At 40.4% G+C, this 24,070-nt stretch overlaps 1 protein-coding gene across 1 annotated transcript in view; it reads right to left on the reverse strand.

Moving 5' to 3' along the window:
• The window catches only part of EPHA4 (EPH receptor A4), a 161,606-nt gene extending 137,600 nt beyond the window's left edge, over positions 1–24,006 (reverse strand). The window contains exon 1 of the mRNA XM_008931215.3: positions 23,941–24,006. The gene's annotated coding sequence lies outside the window, so the exon portion shown is untranslated. The remainder of the gene's footprint in view (positions 1–23,940) is intronic.
• Between the last annotated feature and the right edge of the window lie 64 nt (positions 24,007–24,070).

A 24,070-nucleotide genomic window follows, 5' to 3' on the forward strand; every position in this document is an offset into this window, starting at 1 on the left:
CTTAATTTGGAAAATGGAAGTCACCAAAATCCAAACTTTGCAAAGGAAAATGCACTTTAGTTTTGGCGCTTTTTTTAAAGTATACTAAAACAATTTGCTCTTTTAGAAGGCAGGACAGTTACACACAGGCTCAGTTACATCCCTCAATAAAGCAATACATGGTTAGAAGTCTATAATTCAGCTTTCACCCCATAGCTTTCCTATTATATGGTCTACAGGCATGAGAAACGTTTTACAACTTTAGGTTCAAAATACTGGCCAAAAGAATCAAAGACTAGTCCAACTTCAAGGAACATCAAGAACTCATTCTTTCAAAGCCAACAGAAGTAACAGGTGAGCCTACTTGCCAAAAAGACTATTTTTAAATCTACTTAAATATGGATTGAAAAATGCTCATGTTTGAGAAGTGATTTGCATGCACTGACTCCCTGGGGATGGCCTGAGGGGTGCATGCAGGGATGCAAATTGGCTGAATCAGAAACACAGCATGTGCTGCCTTCTGCCAAGAGGTGTGTCTTCTGGAGGTACCACACAGCCAGGAGCAGCATGAGATGCTGGGTTTGAGATGGCATAATTAGCAATGCATACTGCACAGCAGCAAAGCCTATGGACTGCAAAGTTTCACGGAATTTATGCTGTGCTGTGTACAGAGAGACATTTTTCTCAAACTGAAGCACCCCAGGAGGGAGTTTCTTTCCACTTTCAAAAACTCTCTATGTGGCTTCTTAGGAAGACTCTACAGCAGCTCCACATGGTGTATGAGACAGGCTGAAACTCTCCTCCACCCAGGTGAGAGCAGAAACCTTCTGAGAGAGACAGCAGACCGCAGCTCTCTGAATGGAGCAGCAGGCAGGCAGCAAACCAGGGTGCGGCTGGGATTGATGTGCACTTTGTGTCTCACTCTGTGATATTTCTAAAGGAAATTCTTTGGAGGAGTGACTGGCACATCAGTTATGCAGTTTCCATCACCAACAACAGGAGCTGCACAGCTCAGCCCTCTCAGACCCACTGAAAGGCATGGCACAGAGCACAGGGACCCTCAGCCACACGCCCCCCTCTAGATGTGGGCTTGGGTCAGCAAATGATATATTGAGGAATAACAGCTCAGCACCACATGATTTTTATTTGTATAGGTGCTTTTCTTTGTTAATTTATTGTACCAAGGAGGTGATGGTGAGGGTTGTGCTGTGGCAAATGGCACAAATGTCAGTCAGAAAGGTAGACTTGGGACCTCACTCTACAGCTTACGCGGCAAAGGGTCACACACGACGAGTCCAAGGGGCTGACACAGAGCAGAGGGAAAGTACATCTGCCATTAATGGCCATCCAGTAGCAACCAGCAGCAGGAACCCACCTGTTAAAACACCACTGCCACTCAGTGATGAAAATGGTCACAATTTTCACACAACCCTGATTTTAGTCCAGGAGTATGCAACTCCTTGGTCTGCTCTTGGGGCAAGCGTAGCAGTGTGCTGCCTCCTACTACAGCAAAAGGGGAAAAACTTAGTTCAACTCTACACTGACAATTTCTGAGGGTTTTTTAAGGTTAGAAAACACTCTTCCTCTTGTAGTAGGCATAAATATACTTCAGCACCTAAGTTGTTGGTTCAGCCAAGTGAGATGGAGTAATTTTATTTCAATAGATGGTATTTTTCAACAGTCCCAGATGAATATTTGTATTTCTCATAATGGCTGAGGAAGAAAAACTCAAAATGTTATACTGTGAAAGCGCTCTCATTACCTTTTCTTTATAAATACTGTCATTTTAATTGAGATACAACTTCCTGCAGAAAAAGCTTGGTATTTCTGAAATATATTTTTTTTAGTGATGAAGAACAAACAGCAGACATCTGAGCAAAAGGAACATTATTTCCACTTTTTCACCTGAACAAATATACTGGTTTATTGTGTTTTGAAAGCTGTGAAGGACAGAGTGGTGTGGCTCATGTTTCTGAGGACTCTATTCTTTTTTAAAGCTATGGAGGATAGTGAAGGACTGGTCTCAGAGCAGTCCACCTCAGTTCCAAGGTTACTGCTATTTTTCAGTGGTCACTATGTGATCAATTCCTTTCTGTAACATTTGTATTCTGACACTGATTTAAAGGGCCTCTGCTCATACCAACATCCAAACCAAGTACAGGCTCTGGGGAAACCTGTACCCTGCAATAGGAATACAGGTGTGGCAAAATAAGATTCCCTCAGCAAATACTGTACGAGTCACTTCAGGAAAGCACAATTTGGACAAAGTACCTGACTCTACACTAGGGCTTTTCCTGGGGAGGGTTTGATCTCTTCTCTCTTCTGACTCCTCTATCTATGTGTATAAAGGTCAACAGCAGAGACCCAGCCCAGGCTCCACCTTTTCTCTCTCCAAAACAGCTGGGGGGAAAATAAGTCTCCAAAAACAAAAATATGACAAATCAACTAAACATTTTATAGAGGAATAAAAGGTTAGAGGGTTTTCCACAGCCCCTCCAGGACAAGCCCTCCTACTGCTGCCAGCACTGCATCTCCCACTGAGGCCAAAGCTGAATTTGCCCTCGCAACCAACTGCTTGCTTTGGGTGCAGAAACATCCCCTGAACAGGACAGCTGGAGATCTAAACACCTAAATGGCAGATGTCTATAGCAAATGCTGGATACACAAGCACAAGCACTTTTTCATTCAAGCCCCTGCTAGTTCATTTTTCTATCTGTGTGCTGAATTCTGTTCCTGGGCTCACGTATTTTTTGGTCTATAACTCTCTCCATTCCAGTTCTCAGTGTGCACACACGCCCACTGACAATTGGAAATGAGAAAGTCTAAGCCCTGCTTCATAAATTTAAAGCCTGTAAAGGCCACCTAATGGCATTATAAATTTCTTAACATAATTTAATTTATGTACATGCAACTCTTAAAAACTCTGATTTTCCTGACAAAGAGAGCTGATGTGTTTTTGTTCTGCTGTTGTTGTGTACACCAGCTTCTATTAGTACATCATAATAATATATCCAGAGCGATTAATTTGCGAAGTAAAAGCCTTTCTTCCTTTCTAAAAGCTGCTTAATGTAAACTGTAAACACCATGAACACTCTCATTCAGACTGATTCACAGTTCTTAGTTGGGGTCAAGAGGCACAAGATGAAATGTCTGTGAATGCTCATGGATGGCTTTAGGCAGGGGCTGCTCAAATTTGCACTGGAACCTCTCCTAGCACCTTACTCGAGTAGAGGAAGCTGAAAACCATTAAAGATAGGTTATAATACCTTGAAAGAACATAGTTTCTCTAAGGTGTAGCACCTGGTGTTGACAGGAATAGTAAAAATCACCTCTTCCCAAAGCCACTATCCTTTGCCTCATTTATGCATTCAGAATAACTCTTAACAATTCTTGCTATTGTTCATCAAGCATCACAGCATCTAGTGTCACAATGCCTCTAATCATGGTCAAACCTGCTGTATTTTAAGGAATATTCAAAGGAACAAATATTGTGAACATAAGCAGTTTTTTCTACATGTCATCAGAGATACATTTTCCAGAGATACTCACTAAGCTTGACCAATTCAGCCACAGATCAGTAAGGTACCCAAGAACATATATAACTTCAAGCACAGGTGTTTTACCTCTGATTACAATTGGCCAGTCATATATTTAAGTTAAGTACATATTTAGAGGTTTTATAGAAACATGAATTTAACACATGAGAGTTTGAAGATGAGGTTTGTTTGAATTTTTTTTAGTTCTCCTGTTTGGACTGATTTCTTTAACACTTCTATAATTTTTGACTGATTATTACCCAATTTATGTTTAATTTAACTTCATACATGCCATATTTCCTTTAGTACAGAATGCTTACTTTCTCTTTAATAGATTTCTGTCTTGAAATACTGACCTATTTACCACTGGAAAGAAGTAAAATATAGGCTCTGGTATAATGGCTACTGAAATCAGTCTTGAACAGGTGTGGGATCTGACACACATAGAAGCCAGTAAAATGCAAATGGTATTTAGTTATTGAGGCAAATAGCAAGCTTTAAAGCACCACCTGTGTATATTTTGCAACATATCATGAGAGTGGTGAGAACCGTCCTCATTTATTCATGCGTTAACTTGTGACATTTGGCTCAGAACAAAAAGCTGTAGAAAAGAGTAAGTTATGAGATGTCAAGGAAAAATGATATGTCATGCTGTAAGATGGTGCACTTTATATTTTACTGTTCATTTCAGTGTTATTCTCAGCCCTATAGCAAGGAAAGAGTCTGCTGTGGGTGGTGGGGGAGGGCGGGTCATTTTCCTCACACACTGAAAAAGAGAGTCCAGAGTTATGTTCATCCCAGTACCTTTGCCAGTCTGACTTTCCCTTCCTCTTTTCTAGAAAAACACAAAACTAACTGCATATTTTTCCCTCTTATTTCTGCAATACAGGCATTTCCATCTCCCATCTCCCCCAAGGAAATTGGCAAGAGAGAAATCCACCCCTTCGGGGGTCACTATAAGGCAAATGGCACCCAAAATCTGAAGGCTTGTGAGCCAGCAAGGCAGATCCCCCACTGCTGCATAATGGGACAGAGGACAATTAATCACAGAACCACTGGTGGAGTGTCCCAACCTCATGTTTCCATTAATACCACAAACTGCTGGAGAGACAAACAAATCATGTCCCATGTCAGCATTTTATATAAAGTTGAGTTTTATTTACTTATTATGTATTTAGACTGTTTTAATAGCTACAGAACCCTATTAACATAAGAAATTGCAATACTGCTTCTCTGTTTACTTCAATATATTTACCAGTAAAATCTGACAGCTGACAGCTTGTGAATGTGATGGTAATGTAATCATTATATTTACACTGGATAGAACACAACTTTCTGAAATCCTGTGACAATATTTTCAGACTTAAATGATGGTTTAGGAATAAAGACATAAGTATTTGTTTATAAGTAATCTATCTTGAATATGTTCATTAGCAACATTCCTGAAGGCCTCCAATAAAAGTTAGTTGAGATTAATTAGAACAGAAACAGCTAATTTGTCTGCCTGAGTGGTTATCACATAAACCCCAACTTGACATAGCACCTAAATAAAACAAATATAAACCTGCCACAAAGATGTGAACATGCTGTCCCAAAAGGCACAACCACTTAACTTGTGTAATTGTCAGTACAGTCAAGAAAAGCTGTTCTAAGATTTGGTTTTCAACACCGGATTAAACAGCATGTCCAAACAGAGCAAATTAAATTAAGCTGCATCTAAATTAGACTTCTTCCAATGGCAAGATTACTTTACATCAACAGAAACATTGATCTGCCTTAGCAGCATCTACTAAAGATGACAGCTGAGCCAAGACAAGAATTTAGAAAGCCACTCTTAGATCCGATCCAATTTCCCCCACCCTCGAAATAAGACCACACAAAACTCACTCTGACGGAGTTCAAAGCACACCAACAAACCCTATTATTCTTTTAATACCCCAATGTTTTCATGAAAAAGTTGCCCATTATAGTCTATTCTGTTCGGCTCATCTCTTCTTGACATAAGCCAAATCTCTCTATTACTGCATTTATTTACTGAGCACTTGAGCAGAACTTTATCACTTAAAAACGTCTCCAGCATCGCAGCATAATAAACCCTAACGTGAGGAGATCAGTGTCAGTTTATACACTTCTCATTAAAGCATTTGAACAAAAAGAAAAGCCTTTAAAGGTCTCTGCTGTTGACCTTATTTTAGGATATAAAAAGATGACCCAGAAGGCTTAAGTTTGAAGATTTCCCTGCTCCATCTTTTCAAGACCTCTTTGTACACGACGTAGAAGTGGTAGGGGCAGGGGAGGGAGAAGGGAAAGGACTTTTCCCTGAGGGACCCTCTAAGTCTCTTTTAAGGATGTGCTTCTGAAAGTTTCATCTCCAGCTACCATTGAATTCAGCAGGAATTTGAGGCTGACAGCCATGCAGACAGTCTGAGATGGATCTTGTATAGAAACCAAGGTCTGACTGGGGTAGGTGAGACTCTTCTGAAATTATTTTTTTTTTTTGCTTTGAGAATGTTAGAATTTACTTCTCTAAAACTTGCAGCACATGTTAAAATCCAGGCTGCCAATTATCGATCAGTTCTGATCAATGACTCTGCAATCAATACTATTGCAGATAAAACCAAATTGCTAAAATGAGGGCAGAGTAAAGAATGAGAGAGGCTTAGGGAATGGAAATCACCCTGACTGGGGGTTTCCCTATTCTCAGTTCTGCCACAATTACAAGGTGCACGCAGCAGGCAGATGGCTGTGACCTGCCCTGCTGGATGTAGTTAACAGATACATGGCAAACATCCATGAGCTCCTGAGCGATATACTTTTTCATTTCTTTTCAATTTTCAACACAATAATTAAGGAGTGTGGGGCTTGCATGTTTTTATTGAAGTATGGAGTCTGTATGCTTTGTTTTGGGGGTAAAAAGCATTATTGCTGCCTTTGCAGAAATAATGTCATGAAATAGAGCCACAATAACCATTTCTTCAATCTCCACATTATCTAAATAGGTTGAACCTTTCATCACAAATCCACATTTTACAGTCACAGAAAAAATTGAGAGAAATGGTACCAACCACAGTAGCAGAGTGGGACTGAAACACATTTCTGAAATTTGCTGTACTCTGGAGGAAATCACAATACGCTAAGTAGTAATCTATGAATGTCATTAAACTATTTTTAATTTTATTTTTGAAAAGGCAGGGATTGAGGTAAGAATAAAATCTAGGACAGTCAATCACAGCTGTTAATGAAACAGGTAGCTGTGTCCAGACTGGACAACTGAAAAGACTTTTAACTCTCCATAATAATTTTTGTCAAGAATTGTTACCTTCATAGGGGAAAATGTTCCTGAATTTGCTTGTGTTTTGAGTAACTAAACAACCCACCATCATCCCAAAAAGTCACTGAGACATTAGCTGCTGCACATGGACAGACTGAATCTTGATCTGTCTTTTCCCTCTGTCTGCACTTTCTCCTCTGACAGCACAAACCCCCACTCAGGGTTTTTACAGAGTTTTTATAGGAGATGTTTTCTCAAGGATGGCTTTACTGTACCTGAACTCAGCAAGCAAGCCACAATCAATGAAAGTACTTTTTTTTTTCCTGGGTTAATGAGTGCTGTACACAAAACAAGTCCTGTTCTGATTTTCTGGAAAGGTGCTGGAGGTGAACTGCATTGCATGGACTTATGCCTCATCTGCCATGATACAAAAGCAAGATATAACAGGTAAATACATCACAGGAATAAGGGGTTTTTTTGTTGATTTAGGGTTCATCTAACATCCTCTGTCTTGTGTCTATCTTTCATAAAAAATACAGGTAACACAAGGTCAGCACTCACAGTTACTTAAACAGCTAGCTGACTGCTAAGTATTATTTAAACTGTGCTGATGTCTAACGACCTTGCAATGTTATTCTTTGTACCATCAAGTCCCTAGGAAAGGTAGATCCCTCCCTAAGAAAGGTAAATGCCTCCCCAACAGCCACAGGTGAATGTAACAACCAGCCTGGGAGCTGCATGGCAAAGGACTCAGGAGACCACATTTTGCATAGATAAGAAAGGCACAAATGTATTGTCTACCAAATATTACAGAATATACACCAGGGATCAGCAGATTGGTGAAAGCAGGAAAAAAAATCCACCAAAAAATTAGTTTGCAGTGAATGGTTTGCATCTCTCCCGCAGAAAAAAAGTCTGCTTTTCATTACATACACAGTTTCATCATGCATCTAGGCAATTGCCTGGATAAATCTTGAACAGGCAGAAAAGTTAAGAACCATTGGAAAGTTAATTCGAACATTCGGAGATGGCTCAGAAATGTTTTCTTCAGTTTTGAAGCAGAGATCTTTCCTAGGAGGCAAAAATCCCTCTTTATCCAAAAATAGGTTAGAAATCATCCAGGAGAAGTGCAGATGAACAAAAGGTCAATCTTCCCTCAGTTCCGTCACCCCTGTTTTGTACCATAAAGAAAGAGGTGGCATAACATGTGAAAAGAGAAAAGGCATCAGAAAGCTTTAAGGGAAGGGGGAGAGCACAGAGGAGCCTTTGCTAAAGTGCAGCCTGGAAAGGCAGAGGGTCCCCACAGCCACAGTCAGGCACGGTTGCACCAGGGACGCTCCGGACCACAGGCAGCACACACACGAGTTCCCTCCCCAGCTTTGATACTGCCAGTAGCAAATAACAACCATTTGCTAGTGTCTAACCAACCCTCATGGGAAAATAACACTGTGTAACTCTGAGGCTTATGTACAAGGGCATTTAAACTGCTTATTATTATACATAGTAAAAAAGTTTTCATTATATTATCAACGAGACAATGGATTGACTTCTTAACACAGAAAGGTGATGATGAAGTGAAAAGGAGTAGGATGTTACCAATAATTAATTGTGCATATCTGGGGAGTTGTTTATGAAAGAATCAGGGGGAGAGGAAGAAGAAAAAAAATCTAATTACAAAACCATGATCAGAAAATGAAAACAATACTGGTTTGTAAATAATCCAAGAGAAACAATCGAACATTGGAAAAGATATTTAAAATGAACGAAAAAATATATATGGTCTCAAGAACTAACTGAAATGGAGTGAATTATCAGCAGAATTTCCAGTACTCCCTGACTTAGAGGACAGTATTTGAAAGGATAATTAAAGCAGCTCACAATGAGAACTCCTGTATAAATATAAAGACATGGGACTGATAAATAATGTGTGCATTGAAATGTTGTTTTTTATTTTCTGAGGAAACTATAAAATCTACACTAATTTGTCATCTCATTTTTTTCAAGGACTTATGTTTGCAATAATAATTTTATTAAGCACATTCAGAAAAAACTTCTCCACGCAGGCACAGTGGATCATACTGCATCTCACTGGCTACGGGAATATTATTTTCAGGTAGTAAAACATATATCCTGTGAAACATTTTCCCACCAAGTTATTAGTATAAATACATTGGAAAGGGGAAAAAAAATGGGAGCTGAAACATGGATCAGAAAAGAATTGAAGCTCTGCCTTAATTGTGTTTATGAATTGGGACCTTAAGATTAACTTTTTGCTGAAGGACTTGCACGTTGCTGTGGGACCTGTGTAAAGCATGCAAAGATTCATTCTGGATTTAAGATCATTGTTGCATCTGCAGACCTAAACACAATGCTTACGGGTGATAAATCTCTCAATGATTTAAGTCAGCTCTTCTGTAACCGTGCAGCGTCTCTTACTCCAAAGAAACATGGGAGATCCTTGAGGTCATGGTTACTACTGGTCAGAGCAGGCTTCAGCAGTGATGCTGGGTCCCGATTCAGAAACTGTGCAAATGGTGCTGTGGCAAGTCAGTCGGTAAGAAAGTGAGAGAGAACAGCTTGTCCCCTATTCTGAAACCAGCACAGAGCCAGAGTTCCCAATAGCCTTATGCAAAGGGAGGATTTGCAAAAGCCCATTAAGGAAGGCAGCCTGGGAAACTGCTAAAGAAGAAAGGGAGTGCATAAAAGATGAAGAAATTGGCCCAGAGCTCTTTGACAGAACATATACCATTTTCTCCAGCCCTGCCGGAAGGAATATTCTCCCATTGGTTTAAAATTAGGCTTCAAAGCCTCGATATTTGTAACATATACCCCCATTAAGATCACTTAACTGTCACTCACAGAGATCCCTCCTGCTGTAATCTCTGCATGTTCACATGGGCTTTTTGACGTCTTTCCCAAAAGGGCTGAGTATCAGATGCACAGGCTGGCAGGCAGAGGCCAGCTCCGTCAGGGATCACCTCTGGATTACAACTGGACTGCATGGAGGCAGAGCTTTAGCTGCTAACTCACAGTGTGGGGCTGGGCACTGCCCAGCTGCTGACACACACTGAGTAATCTCCCTGAGGAACTTCACTTGTCATTAGCCTGTGCGTCCGTATCAGCGCTCACTGTTCTTCTGGCCACCCAAGTATCTAATGGCACTTCATCAAGCTATGGTTGCAATCTGAAAACACACATATGTTTCTTAAACAAAACTGTGCTTTAATTCCTTTTAACTCTACAGACAGCACACAGCTGTTTTGAGCTAATGGATGTTACTTCTGTTGTAAGATTCCTTGAAAATATAACGGATCATATAATGGCAAACGAACAAATACATTTTTATCAACCTCTGAAATGAGTCATTCATCTTCTGGGCTATGTACTGAATCATGACACCAAATGATAAGTTTTATCTCTTTTACTGTCAAACTCAATCTCAGTCAAGCCCCAAATTGCTGAGAACACAAGTGAAGAGTGAGCTTTACTCCTGAATGAAAATGTAAGAAAGGCTGGCTATCTGGCCTTCCCCTAAGTGGCTTTAATCTTCGTGGGGCTTGGCTTAAATGAAAACGTATGGCAGTGTCATCCCCCAACACCCAAGCACAAGACCGTGGCACAACTCCACTGGCTGGGAAGGTTATCAGCAAGCAGAGTGCCTGCCTGCCCTCTCTCCCTTCACCTCCTTAATTTTCCTCAAAAAAAAATTAAGTGTTCTCTAGTCACCCAACCCCACTCTGCTATTCAGTTAAACACATAAATTTCTTTTTATTACCTCTTTTAAACAAATCCAACATTCCATCATACTGTACAATTAAAACTTAATTTTGTGTTAATCCTTGATAAATGATACGTAATATAAAGTTTGACCCTTTGGAATAGGCTAACATTTAAGGCTTTGATGAAAACCAAGCACTTACAACATATAAAGCAACAGCTGTAATATCTTCATTTAACTCTTGGAGAGCTGACTCATTTAAAAGCCATTGTACTATAAAACTCCATGATTTCCTTCTGAATTACTTCAGAAAGATCATGAAAATTTGATAGTAACAAAGGTCACATACAGACATCCTAAAAATGACTATTCACACCAAAATGCAAGAGAGTAAACACCCATTTTGGGTACAGGGTGTGACCGATGGTGCTACCCATCCCAGGAAATGTTCTTCAGTAATGGGAAGTTGAACTTACACTCTCGTGATTATCAGCTTAAGATCTACAAAAAAAATCATGTAAGGCTATTGTAAAATAAATATATTTTAAAAAATTTAAGACCATGGACATGGAAGCAAGAGCCTGTGGCAGAAAAGGAAGTGAAAGAAGATTTATGGTACACTAATTTCATTTGAAATAACCTGTTTTCAGCCAGCCGAAGAAAACAGAACCCAAAGGAAATTTAGAGGAAATAACCTTCAGGTCAATTTGATATCTGTTTCACTGTGTGTGAAGAAACATCCTTCACAAAACCTGGACCCTCTAGTCATAGGAGAGCTGATAATCAAAAGTAATGTGGAAGAGAAATTGTCATCATCAACAACACTGGACAGCCACTGCTATCACATAAACCTGCAGGCACAGCTCTCCTGGAGCAGCCACTACACACAGTCTGCAGGGAAAGCACGAGGGTGGGAAGGAGGGAAGTGCCCTGGGGCCATGAAACTCGGGGGGGTCACTGGGCAAATACAGCACTCCCCCGTCAGCCCTGCATCCCAATGCACCTCCTCATCCAGGTCTTGCTGTGCCTTTCCCCACTCCCTCTTTTCCCAGTCCAGAAAAGCCCATTCCAGCCCTTGCCCAAGGGACAGGGATGCTGTACCACCAGCTCGGACTGCTTATCCCTAAAAATCCAGTTTGGTACTTCATGAGGCCGACTGGCAGATGGGGTGGGGGATGAGCTTTTAAGGGACAGGATCTCTGATTTTCCATGTTTGATCAGCACTATACTCCACACAGAGACTTGGGTTTGGATGGATGAGGGCTCCTTAAAGATTCTGCTCAGCACAAGATGCATGGGAGAATCCAGGCATGAATGTGGTTTTTTTTAATAAGTCACAATTTTAAATTGGCAATATTGCTGCTTGTTTTCCTCCTAAGGATTATGGGGGTGCTTGGACATGATCCAGAGTCCAAAGTGTTTTCTGATGACATTTTCTCTGTGTTCCTTTATTTGTAAGACAAAAAGTAAATAACTTATCTGATCCTTCTGACAACAGCACCAGAAAAGAAACATTCTTCTGCTAATTTGTTTGGTTTTATCTGCCTGTGGTTTCTACAGAAACCAATGTCACCTGTGATCTATCTCTGTTATAAGCTCTTGTGGCAGTCTGTTTTGCATTTTTCTACAATAACCTTCCTTACAAAATAGATCTGTCATGGATGATAGAAGTGCCACCACATTATATACGTCTATTTCATAACATGTGATTCAGTATCAAGAATCTTGGTCTTTTTTAAAGAATCCATATCATTTTAAGATGACAAACCCTTGAAAATATTTCCCACCTGGATTTTGAGGGCTGCATAAGATATTGCAAAACTTCTGATTAACTCAATGGACAAGAAATGGGGATCCACATCAGTGGAGAAGTGTCAGAATACACAAAAGATTATCTCAACAAGTCTCTGCAGGAAACACCAAAAAACAGGTAACATTAAGCAAAAGAAAACATTCCACAAACTTCTAGTGAGAAACACTCAACAGTCATGTGCTTAGGCTGAGATTACATAAAGTAGCTCTAACTATTGATCTCAGCTACACACCATGTAATTTTCAATTTTACCTGCTTTGTAAGTACTGCTTCATAAAGAGGAAGTAGAGAGGTTTTTTTTAAATCTAACTATTTTATTTTTAAATAATTTTAAATAATTTTAAATTTAGCTATTTGAGGAGGAAAGAGGGAGAGAATGAACATCTGAAGTTAGGTGCCAGGTTCTGCATGCTTAAAAATAACTGTGGGCCAAATTCTCCACTAGGGACAGGCAGCAGAACATTCTGCCTAAAGATCCAATTTCAACTGCAAGACACATCAACTTTGCACTGACCATGATCCAGTTACTGAATAAAGGACTTTATGCTCAAGTACCAAAATTCTATTTCAGGTGATGCTGAAATTTCTATCCTGAAAACCTGTGATCAAATAAATATGATTTGATCTTGATGGTAGTTACTTTGAGAACAAATGTGGATAAGAAGTGCTTCTTCCACAGCCTTTCTCAACTGCATATCTTCTTTTGCATGAGGCTATTCCAAGCTGTACCTGCCTTCTGCTGGGAAATTCCTAACCCTGTGTAAACGTCTTTTTCCCAGGGCCCGAGTAACACTTCTGGAAGTATCCCAAAGACATATGACTGAGATAGGAAATGGATGTGCTCATCCTTCCCTACAAAAATAAATTTAAGAGAAAAAAAAAATATGGAGGAGTTCACTGAATCAAAGTCACTGAGAAAATCCAGAGAGCAGGGATGCCACTACACATAATCCACACCAGTCCACAGCTGCAGTCCCTTGTCTAGCCTGTCTCCCTGATCCCAATAACCTCCATTTCTTTTCTTCATGATATCATACCTTTCTCTACAACTGTCTGCAGAGTATCCTTCCAGAAGATGTGTAGCAGAATTTATTCTGGAAGAAGAAGGATTTGATCATGGTTAGTCTGTTAAACCACTGAAGAGTGAGCAGCATCACTCTTCCTTTTCTTCTTCTGATTGCTTTTATAGAAGGAGAAAAGGAGAGAGAGAAAGAGAAAGAGAGAGAGAGAGAGAGAGAGAGAGAGAGTGATAGCACTCTCCTTGGTTATATGAGAGGAAGCCCCTGCTTTCAGGAGGCATTTCCAATCTCTGGATAATAAATTGCACAGAGTCTCTCTACAACTGAAGAAAATGACTGAAGACTTGCCTCTCTCCCATTTTCCTTCTGGCTTGTTTAAATTACCATGCTCAACATGTTGCATGGTTTAGCAATTTCTTAGATCTATTCCCGAGCTGAGCAGAGCTACACCAGTGTTTGTGACAATCAAACTGACTGCTGCAAATATAAACACTTGATTCTGCAGGTCCTAGTTAGCACAGACATGGATAGGAAGAGGAGTAGCATCGTAGGAGATGAATATTCAGCTTAAAATGAAAACATTTTCTTCTACTGTGTCTTTGGCATTTACTTTTATAGCATCAACAACCCTACTCCAAATCAAGCACAAGTATTACTTCTCCTGTCTGATACAGAAGCAGCTGGACTGTGTTTCTTGCATGAGCTCTCACTGCCTCTAGACCTCTAACCCTTTCTGCCTATTTCCCTTCTCCTGCATCAAGCAGAGGAAGATGGATTTTAGTAGTTTTCTTGCTCCACCCCAGTGCTTGCTTCCTGCCTTCTCTCACTGCACAGGCAGTATCCACCATCCAAGTATTTCCACACATGGTTGGAACCTGATTTCACCATCCACTTACCACACCTGTTCTTCCAGGTCAGGCATAGAAAAATGACCAACCTCCCTCCCCATGGCAGGCTTCCAGTCAGTACTGTATTCAGTCCTAGGAATTGCATGTGGGAATAATGCACACCCAATGGGCATATATCTTGGCACAGCAGTTTAAAAAGTCAAAGAAAGCATGTAAAGCCTAAGGTCAATGCTGTTGTAAAGCCAGCTTCAAAGATACCCATCACAAGTCACAGAATAAACAGCAATGGAACTTGTCCTGCCTAAAGAAAAATGAAAGAACAATGATTAATATGTTGTAATGGACCTTTTCATCCTTATCACTTCCAGACTGTGGAATGTTATTTCTGGCACAGAGATTCTTGGTCAAGTATGAAGAGTCATTGATTGGATAAAGTGCTTGATTTAGCCCATTTTTATTCTATTACAGAATGACAGAAAGAGATTTTAGACAGGAATAAAATCAATAGAGGGGGAAAGTAGGACTTAGCAAAATAGCTATAGCTTGAAATGAAAATGATATATTTGTAATGTTGAATTTTAGGCTAAGGATTAATTTAAAAAAGGGTTAGAAATCTACTGTCAGGCATCAAATAAGTACAAGCAGTAATATTTTATTTTTAAAAAGTGCACTTTATCCTTATCCTCCCTCCCCCCAAAATAAACTTGCATCCTGGTGCAAGCAGCTTCTTTGACTTGAGCTGTTATACAAGGACTCCTCCACGGAAGTGGCAAAGCAGAAGGCAGCAACTCTGCTGCTCACCCTGTTCCCATTCTCATTATGAGACTTGGGTCCCATGAGACCCAGGAGACTGGCAGGTCTGCACTGCCCTCCTCCCTTCCCAAGCAGTGGGACATGATACATGCCACCCCACAGATGATCCATGGAGAGGAGATTATCTTGACCACAGAACTGGTACAGAAGAGGGGTGAGGGGTTAGTTTCCCTTTATGTGTGCAAAATCACAGTAACACCAGACTTTTGGTCTTACATCTGAGGCTGAGAATGTTCTCCAAAGGTTATTAATTGTTATTTATGTGAAATAATATCACAATGTCCGGGTTGAAATTATACACTCCACATACATTCATCAGGCACTTTCAGTGCCTGGAAAGGTTCAAAATGTACTTTTTAAGGAAATTAAATTAGGGCTGTGGTAAGGAAGTGCAACGTTAGCAGTTACAATACTCCAGGACACTTTTCACTATCATTTATTAAACAAAAACTTTCTATGAAACATGTTCTATCCTAAGTGCCACCAATCTACACAGAGCTGATGACCTGAACTCTTGTGCACAGCACACATTACAGAGGTTTCTTGAGGCAGGATTTAAAGAGGGAGATGATTCAGACTTTTCAGATCACCCAAAGAACATTCCTTTTGGCATGGACAGATCGGCAGGAAGCAAGCTAACTGGATATTCCTCACACTGAAATACGTGGGGGGGGAATATAATTTCGCCTGGAGTTTCAGAAAGCAGTCTGGCTCTATAGAAAAAACAAGAATGATAAAAGTAACATATTTCCATATTACCAAAAATATCACAACCTATGGTGGCTGTGGTTGACAGCTCTGGTGGCTAAGTTGGCATGGTCCCTGTGACAGGCAGTCTTTGGAACAATCCTACTTTGCCTATGCAACTTCTCCTGGTTAAATGTGGGTAGCAAAAGTGCTCTGTGACCTCTGCAGGTTTTTCTCCCAGCACTCCCTAATGGGGCTTTCTCCTACTTGTCTTCCCCCTCCCTTGCACAGCCAACCGGGTCTGTAATGCTTTGGCACAGAACCAGCAAGGCAAACACTCTGCCAAACGTCAAGATCCTCAGCAAGAGTAAACACAGGCTTATTCTTCCTTCAGTTCTCTGATCAAAACTTCCACAGGGAGACTGATAAGACAAGCGGACTGTTATTGTTAAATACAGCAAGTACACATGGGGTAGATTAATCTCCACTTTACTCCAGGGTAACTGATAGCCTGAGTCAAGTTAGAGAGATAGGAAAATGAGTTTCTTTCTTTGCTTAATATTACATTAAGTTTCTTGTTCACCAGAACAGGAATGCAGCTCATAGGAGAAAAAACTACTTATTCATAACTTAAAGAAGGGGATATATGACAAGTGGAAAAGTCACAGGAAAGGGTGGAGAACACAAATATCCCATTTTTGAAGAGAGGAAGGTTTCAAGTGAATGCACAGAAAATTGCTCGAAACTGGAACCACTCTGAAGCAGCAACATATTTGAAGGTCAGAAGGGACTGCTTTTGTCCTTCCAGGCTGCCCCTTGAAGCACTGAGAACATTTCCTTTTCCTCCATAGCTCCAGCTGTCTTCATTGACTGAATTTCTCCATATGCACAGTCCTCTGTCTGAGAGCTCTCTGGCCAGTCTTGAGCCCTTTAGCCACAGGCCCTTCCCTGCGTGAAAGAGGAGAGCTCAGAGGAGCCCTGGAGCTCCTCATGCTCAGAGGAGAGCAGTGCCCAGACCCAGTCCTTGGTGTGACAAAGCCTTTGCCCTGGGATGCCATGGTTTTGTCTCTTTCTAAAGCATTTACTAGCCATTTTCTGCCTTCCTCCTCCTCCCTATGCTTATCCTTCCACCCTTTTCCAGCCCCTGTCCTTCAGTTATCCTTTACTGGATACCAGGGAGACTTGAAGGGGTGACACTGTGCCCTGCCCCAGCACGAATAAACATCACCAGTCTTTCCTCAGAGCACATAAGAGTCTGTATTATGGGCCCTTTTCATTGTGCACCAAGGCCAGGGCCAAGGACAAACTTCTTTGTAAAATGGAGATCCAGGGAAGGGGGAGGAGAGGGTAAGTCAAGCACTTATTGAAGTCAATGAGCAGGATCAAACCTCTAATCTGGGTAAACAAAATACAGAAAACGACATTGATTGCAGATTGACTTTAACAATGAATAATTGTGCCTTAATGTGCACATAAATGTGATAAAAATCAAAGCAATATATTCAAAACAAAATAAAAGAAAAAAACACAAAGGGATATTTTACAACTAGGCTCCATTACCATCTATCGTAACGAGATTAAGTAGTAATTGCTGTGTCAAGAAAAAATATAGTGGGCTCAGTGAATGAAAGATTGTGATAGGATCCCGTTGTATTACAGGCTCAGGTCTAGCTGGAGAGCAGCGATGGGATTTTTCCAGCAGTGCAAAACCAATTCTTTAAGGCCTTTCCCTGGAAATGCAATAAAAGCATTCCTCTTTAACCATACCTGCTGAAGTGAGCAGCAGGTTTTTCATTCTTTCACTTTAATACAAAAGTATCTTGAAATGAGTACTGTTTTTAAGCAAGCTTTTCTGGTCTGTTTTCTTACTGAGGATGCAAGGCCTGGTTTGTTGTGGGGTTTTCAGTATTGCACTTGATCATCTCAAAGTGCAAACTTCAGTACCATCCAACATTAAAAAATAGTGGATAAATATAATAGTTTGTTAAAGTTACTTGAACTTACATTGCCCTGAATGTAATACAGGTTTTTATAGGCTCATAGGCTTCCTGGAGTCTTCAAGAACTGGACACCAATATCACACTAGAATTCAACAAAAAATTAATCAATTACACTTTTGAGGTATCTTCAAAAGTTTCTGCCTTAATACTTCTTTGGACCTGCACACAGAATATGAGATGAACAAAGGACAACAGTTTAATTGACACATTTTCTATAGAAAGAGAATGCTGCATTTCTTTGGCATAACATTAAACTGCACTAAGATAAAAACAGCAAGTCTAGAATTAAGTAGCAGGTAGAAGAAATTCACATTTCCTCCTTGATCTCTTCGTTACTGAAATCCTTTAGACAGGTAAGAAATAGATTTGAACTTTCTGAGGCACATCCATGTAGAATAATCTATACCACAGAAGGCTTGGAGCTAATCCTAATGAGTTGAGACGTTACTCACATCAGTAAAGTAAATGTAATTTGACTGTAATGGAATGATCTCTCTGGAAGCTGGTGATAGACAGCAGTTGCAAAGCTCACTTTAAGACATAAGCTATCAGCCCATTTGTTTGAATCCTGCATGCTGATACAGTGTTAGTGCAATGTAAATGGAACATGTTTCTACAGGTAGTTGGCTTTGGGCAGCAGAAGAGTTTGGAACAGAAAGGCCTGAGGAAAACAAGGAGAGTTGAGCTGCTGCAAAAGATGAAAATGGAATTTAGGTTCAGTTTTCCTTATTTAAGGGACCAAGACAAGTGAGCTTCAGTGACAAAATAAAATAGAAAAGGAGCAGAGCCTGCTTCTTTTGTTCTATTAACTCAGATGGCACTGGCGAACTCATCCTCTCCCATTTTCCTGCTGGCTGCCTCTAAACAACTGTACTTGACAAATTACGTCACCAAGTCCAATCTCATGCCTTGTGCATGAAGCTCCATTATTTGATCCAGTACAGCTGCTGCAGGTTTTGTTCCCATCTGCTCCTTGCTGAGGTCTGTAAGACAACAGCCCCTCTGCTGGCACAAGCAGCAGCGTCTGCCAAGAGCCACCACACTGCGTGGGGGTGAAACCCAACACTTCTGGGCTATGAAATGCTGTATGACACAAAACCAGCCTCCTAATTTCTCCCTTCCTTATCATATGACCATGTCTGGTTGTGGGACCCACCTGTGGGATATCACCCCTGGCAAAAATAAGCATGAATGTCCTCTGGGGGATCTGCCTCACTGTACCAACATCCCTTTCAGGAGGTGCTGCATTAGCCATCCTCACTCATACCTTTAAAAAGCAAGAGTTACAGACTGCTGAAGTCACTCATCACAGACTGTACAGGAACAGCAAGAGGCAAGCTAAACACTCAGATTATAACAGTGTCCTCAGAGCAATTTAATTTAAAACACAAATTAAACCACCTTTTTGCTTATTTGTTTTAAGCTATCAAAATACCACAGACAGACTAAAGAGCCAACACACCTCCAGTTAGTAGTATGGCACCAAGTGGGTGAAACATGGCTCACTGACACAGTTGACCCAAGAACTGTAAAACTGGAAAGAAAAACCAAACAAAAACTCCCTAAGAATTCAGGGTCATGACAACAACTATAACAAAATAATACACATTTTGGTTATCCTAAATATTCACAGTTGCTCAAATACTTTTCCCTCAGACATTTACATGACTTTCTATTTTTATACATTGGTAATTGAAGTTTATGATTTACATATTACAGTGCAGTAGAATCCAATTATAGCAAATCTACAGAGAGACTGTATTTATTTCAGGAGGAAGATACTGAGGAACCATGTCAACACGTAGCAACATAATGACTTGCTCACTTTCTGGCTTTCATGCAAAACATTGTAATGATTAGGTTTCAGACACTGCATGAGGACACTTAAGGATGAGCTATAAAACCATTCCACATCTGTGCTTGTTTTATTAGCAGAACCATTTCTGGAAAAAACAGGAAAGCAAATACTGCTCCTGCTGCTAATTCTGGATAACTCCTTTATGTCACTAACCTCTTTACCAAACATTACTACTTGTAATCTTTTCTCCATCTCCTTCTTTCTCCATTAAGTATAAATTTCTTGTCATTTCCCCCATCAGCGCTGAAGCATAATTAGAACTAATGTTAATTGCATAGGTTTTACATTCCATATAAACTCAGTTATGGAGATAGTTTGTCTGTGGTAGATTGACAGATGACATATAAAAAGTGAACAAATAAAAAATGGAGAGTTTATATACATTCTGAAACAGGCCAGATTAGAAGAGTAAAATGTATTTTTTTTTATAGATAACCACTCAGGTTATTGCTAAAATGATCATAAATGACAAGCACCTTGATCTGACTGGAGCTGTTCATGTGAAACTGCTGCTCAAGACACAGCTATTGCTGGTGCTCATCAAATCCCAGGCTCCAAAGTTCTGTTCCTCACTGGATCAGCAACTGTAAGTCACCCTGCATGCATAGTTTTATGCAGGTAAATGCAATGTGACTATTAAGCCTGCTCTGAATTAAGATATGCTTAGCTGATTTTCTGATAGATTTTTCATGAACTGAGGTTACCAAAACTGCTGAGGAAACATGGGGATCTAGCACCCCTATTCATTTTGAAAACTTCAGGCTAATGACCCGAATATTTCAAATCTTTCCTTCCCTGTGAATCTGCTGTCTTCAGGAAAATATTTTCGTGTGCTACTGTTATATTTTCTATATTTCTCCCATCTCTCCTCCACAAAAAAAAAAAAAAAAAAAAAAAAAAGCTGACATGATTGTTCTTGAGTCATTCTTCAGTCATTGTAAACGAGCTTGTGCTTGATTAATTAATAACACCAGTACAGGGTAATCAGGGAAGTATGCTACTCCCCCTCCCCTCCTGGAAAACTGCAGCTCAGTGCTGGCTGGCTGCAAAGCCAGCTTGAACAATGACACTTTGAAGTCGATAACTCTCCGTGCTCTATTCCAGAGTAGCAAAATTAATCATGTTACTCCTAAAAACTCTGTTGTATCTTTAAAGTCTCAGAAAACATAGAGTATTATGAGAAAACCAAGTGCTGTTTCTCTGTCTATGCCAGTAGCTTCCCTTTCAGTGCCTTGACAAAATGAAGGTCCTGTCACAAAGAAGGGAAGGAAGCATCTGTGGCAGGATTTGCCAGCATCGTGAACAGCTGTGTGCACTCCATACTTTTCCCACTAAAACTGTGCATAACTGAAAGTGATGCAAATAGCAATAAAGCTTGCATTCAAGGAGACTGTAGTGTCTCTGTAGACAGATATATTTTTCTCTCTGAGACTGATGAGAAATGACTATAAAATACAAACCTACTTCATTTCTATCACAAAAAAAAATCAAAACCAGTGCTGCCAGCTAACCATTAACTGAAAAATAATGAGGGCTAATGAAATAGCGAGAGTCCAGATCTTTCAGTGCTCAGACAGGTCTCTTAAGGGAGCTGAAAATGAATTAGCCTGAGTTTGACAGCAGAAAAAAAGGCACCCAAGACACTGGAAGGAGGGGACGAGCTGTCAGACAAGGAGTAAAGAACAGATTGACAGACAGCCTTATATGAAAAAGAGTAATTTAGGGGTTAGAGAATAACTCAGAAAAATGTTATAATAGTTAGAAATCATTATAGAAAAGTAGTGCTAAGCAGACTCTTATTCCAGCATTAGGACTATTCAATGGCCCTGTATCATCATGAAGAGGGTCAGAACAGACAAATATAATGGTCCCTTCTGGCTTCAAAATCTATGACTTTATTAAACCATCCAGACTATATGCTGCTGCAATTCTGTGTTCCCCTGTAACTCGGTAAGAACTCTTCCTTTTCTGTGTTACATAAGGCTCATCCTACAGAGCTGCTTACTCCCTACTCTACTCCTTTGCTGATACACAGGTAACATGATGGTCCCAACAGCTGGGCTTGAAAAGGTCCAGCAAAGAGTCTGGAAGCTGATTCTCTGATCTGTGGGCTATAAGCACTTAACTGCATGACCCTCTGACGTTAGTCCTGCTTTGTGCAGGAAACTGGATGAGATGAGCTCCAGAGGTCCCTTCCACCTACATTTTTCTGAACATCTTAGCAAACATCTCAGTACAAGAGCAGGTAAATGTAGTAAATAATTCTTTATTTCACCTGAAAGTGATAGCACTGCATTGATTCAAAACTGACCCAACCCGAACAGTTAAGAACCTACTGCTGGATAAAGCCTGGTAAAGATCTAAAGGCAGACAGAGCAGCATGCCAGTCCTTTAGAAGGTGGCCCTTCCACTGCCCACATTTGGAACAGATCTAAGGAATGAATCCTTTACAACATGTATCTGTAATGCCTTCATCTTTTAAAACAAACATGGTCAGGAGACATAACATCATTGTCACCTGTAGTTTAACAGCAGGTGAGTAGTTAGAAGACTTGCTGGACTCAAACATTAAGCTGAGATCTCATGTCTCCTAGGAAAGCAGTGCAATCCCTGACTGATAGGCTGAGAAAGCTTTGTTCCCACCACAGAGGCTGTGGCACTGTGCAGAAGGAGATGGTGCAGTTCATGGTGTTAGAGGACATGCAGGATGGGGCAGGGTCCTGCTATCAGGGCCCTCAAGTACTTGGGACACAATCACATGTTTTAATGCTTGGACCTGGTCAATTGGTGGAAAGAGGAAACAGGACCTGTGGCCAGGGCACATGGAAAAACAACCCTGGTTGTTTTGGATGCACAGAAGGACAGTAATAAATCTATGTCACAGAAGTCTGTCATGCCAAAGATATCTGTCTCTGGCCAGGGCAGCAAGAGTCCAAAAACCAGAAACATGAGTCTGTCATATCAAAACACTAGGCAGCACCAGGTATTCTGGTTAGAGGAGGCTGTTTTGGGTGGAGTGCATGGAAGAAGGCAAACATGTTCAAATTAACACATCCTCACTAGCACAGAGTAGCTGTTTGAGAGCAGGCTGAGGCCCTGGAAGGATCAGATCAACACCTCCCAAGAAAAAAAATGGAGTACCAAACAACATAGTGCATGCAGATTTCTTGGATAAGACCAGAGAAGACTAAGAAAGGCACTGCTCTAAGAAAGGTAGGTCCTTCAGCTTAACCTTTTGTTGTACTTTTAATTACAGAAGAAGTTTATAGTGATGTCTTTAGCTAATAACAAATATATATATCACTAACAGGGCTCATTCACTGATTGTTTAGTGAAGCACTGCATTTCAATGATGTGTACAGCATGTACCCATAAAATGCCTTACAGTCAGCTTGATTAAGAAAAGATACAGATACACAGGGCTACTCCTTGTTTATGATACATGTCTCAGTCCAAGGCTATCTGCATCTGAGTTCCTTGGGAACAGCTGGGATCATTAACTAAAGCTCATAAACCCTCTTGCAGCATACAGAGAGGAAAAAAGAAAACTGAGTAGGTGTAACCTTCTTTCAGAATTACTGCCCCACATTATGGCTATTTCAGTGACTCCTCTACCCACAGCAGTTTCATGCTCATTAGAAAGGTCACACCAATAAGCTCAGCACCTTTTATTCAGATTCATAGGTCAAGACGTCTCAGCTAATTGAGAACTCGCCTGGATAATCTGCTCGAGTACTTCATTATGATTTTGTATAAAGCTATCAGATGCTGCTCCTGAAGAAGATTATTGCATTAAAAAACCCTGAAATAAAATAAAATAAACCCCTAAGTATTCTGTTTAAGCACTTAGACACATGCATGAGATTGTTATTTCCAATATTTCTTGGAATTAGCTGATACTGCCATATCCTCTACTTAGAAGGTTCCAGCTAAGAGCTAGTGGGTATCCTATCTTGGCATACACAGCGTTTCCAAGGTCCAAATACACTAGTGGAGAGAGTTCTCATTCCTGCTGTGTGTTCCAATAAACCAGCAGGGTAATTTCAGTCTTTGGTCCCTTCTCAACACAAAAACCCCAAGGATTTTTACAGAAGAAAAAGAGCAGAAGACTGGACACACAACTTGCCCTGTCCACACTGTATTTGCAAGAAAGGTGCAGAAGGACAGTGAAAGCATGACCATGATCCACATGTGGTGCTGTGAAAACCAGCTCGTTTTCTAGAAACCATTGCTTGCCAGTTCTCTCTACAGGGCTTGCAATAATTTCTGGAGCTGACATTGCTGGGTTTCATGGTGTGCAAAAAAAAAAAAAAAGCAGGGAAAAATGGAACGTAAGATGGAAAAGGCTTAGTCTATCTCTGGCTTGCAGAAACGGTAGAAATTTCTATGATATCTCACCTTTTCAATCCCTGAAATGAAGGCCTGTCATCTTAACTGGCAAACAAAAAACCACCATTACTTTTAAGAGCATAGACGTGAATGGCATCATATGAGAGAGAGCAACACCTCCATGTGTCCAAAGTTTCTC

The sequence above is a fragment of the Manacus vitellinus genome, unplaced genomic scaffold, assembly GCF_001715985.3.
Source record: "Manacus vitellinus isolate BGI_N305 unplaced genomic scaffold, ASM171598v3 scaffold_49_pilon, whole genome shotgun sequence".
In the NCBI taxonomy this organism is placed as follows: Eukaryota; Metazoa; Chordata; class Aves; order Passeriformes; family Pipridae; genus Manacus; species Manacus vitellinus.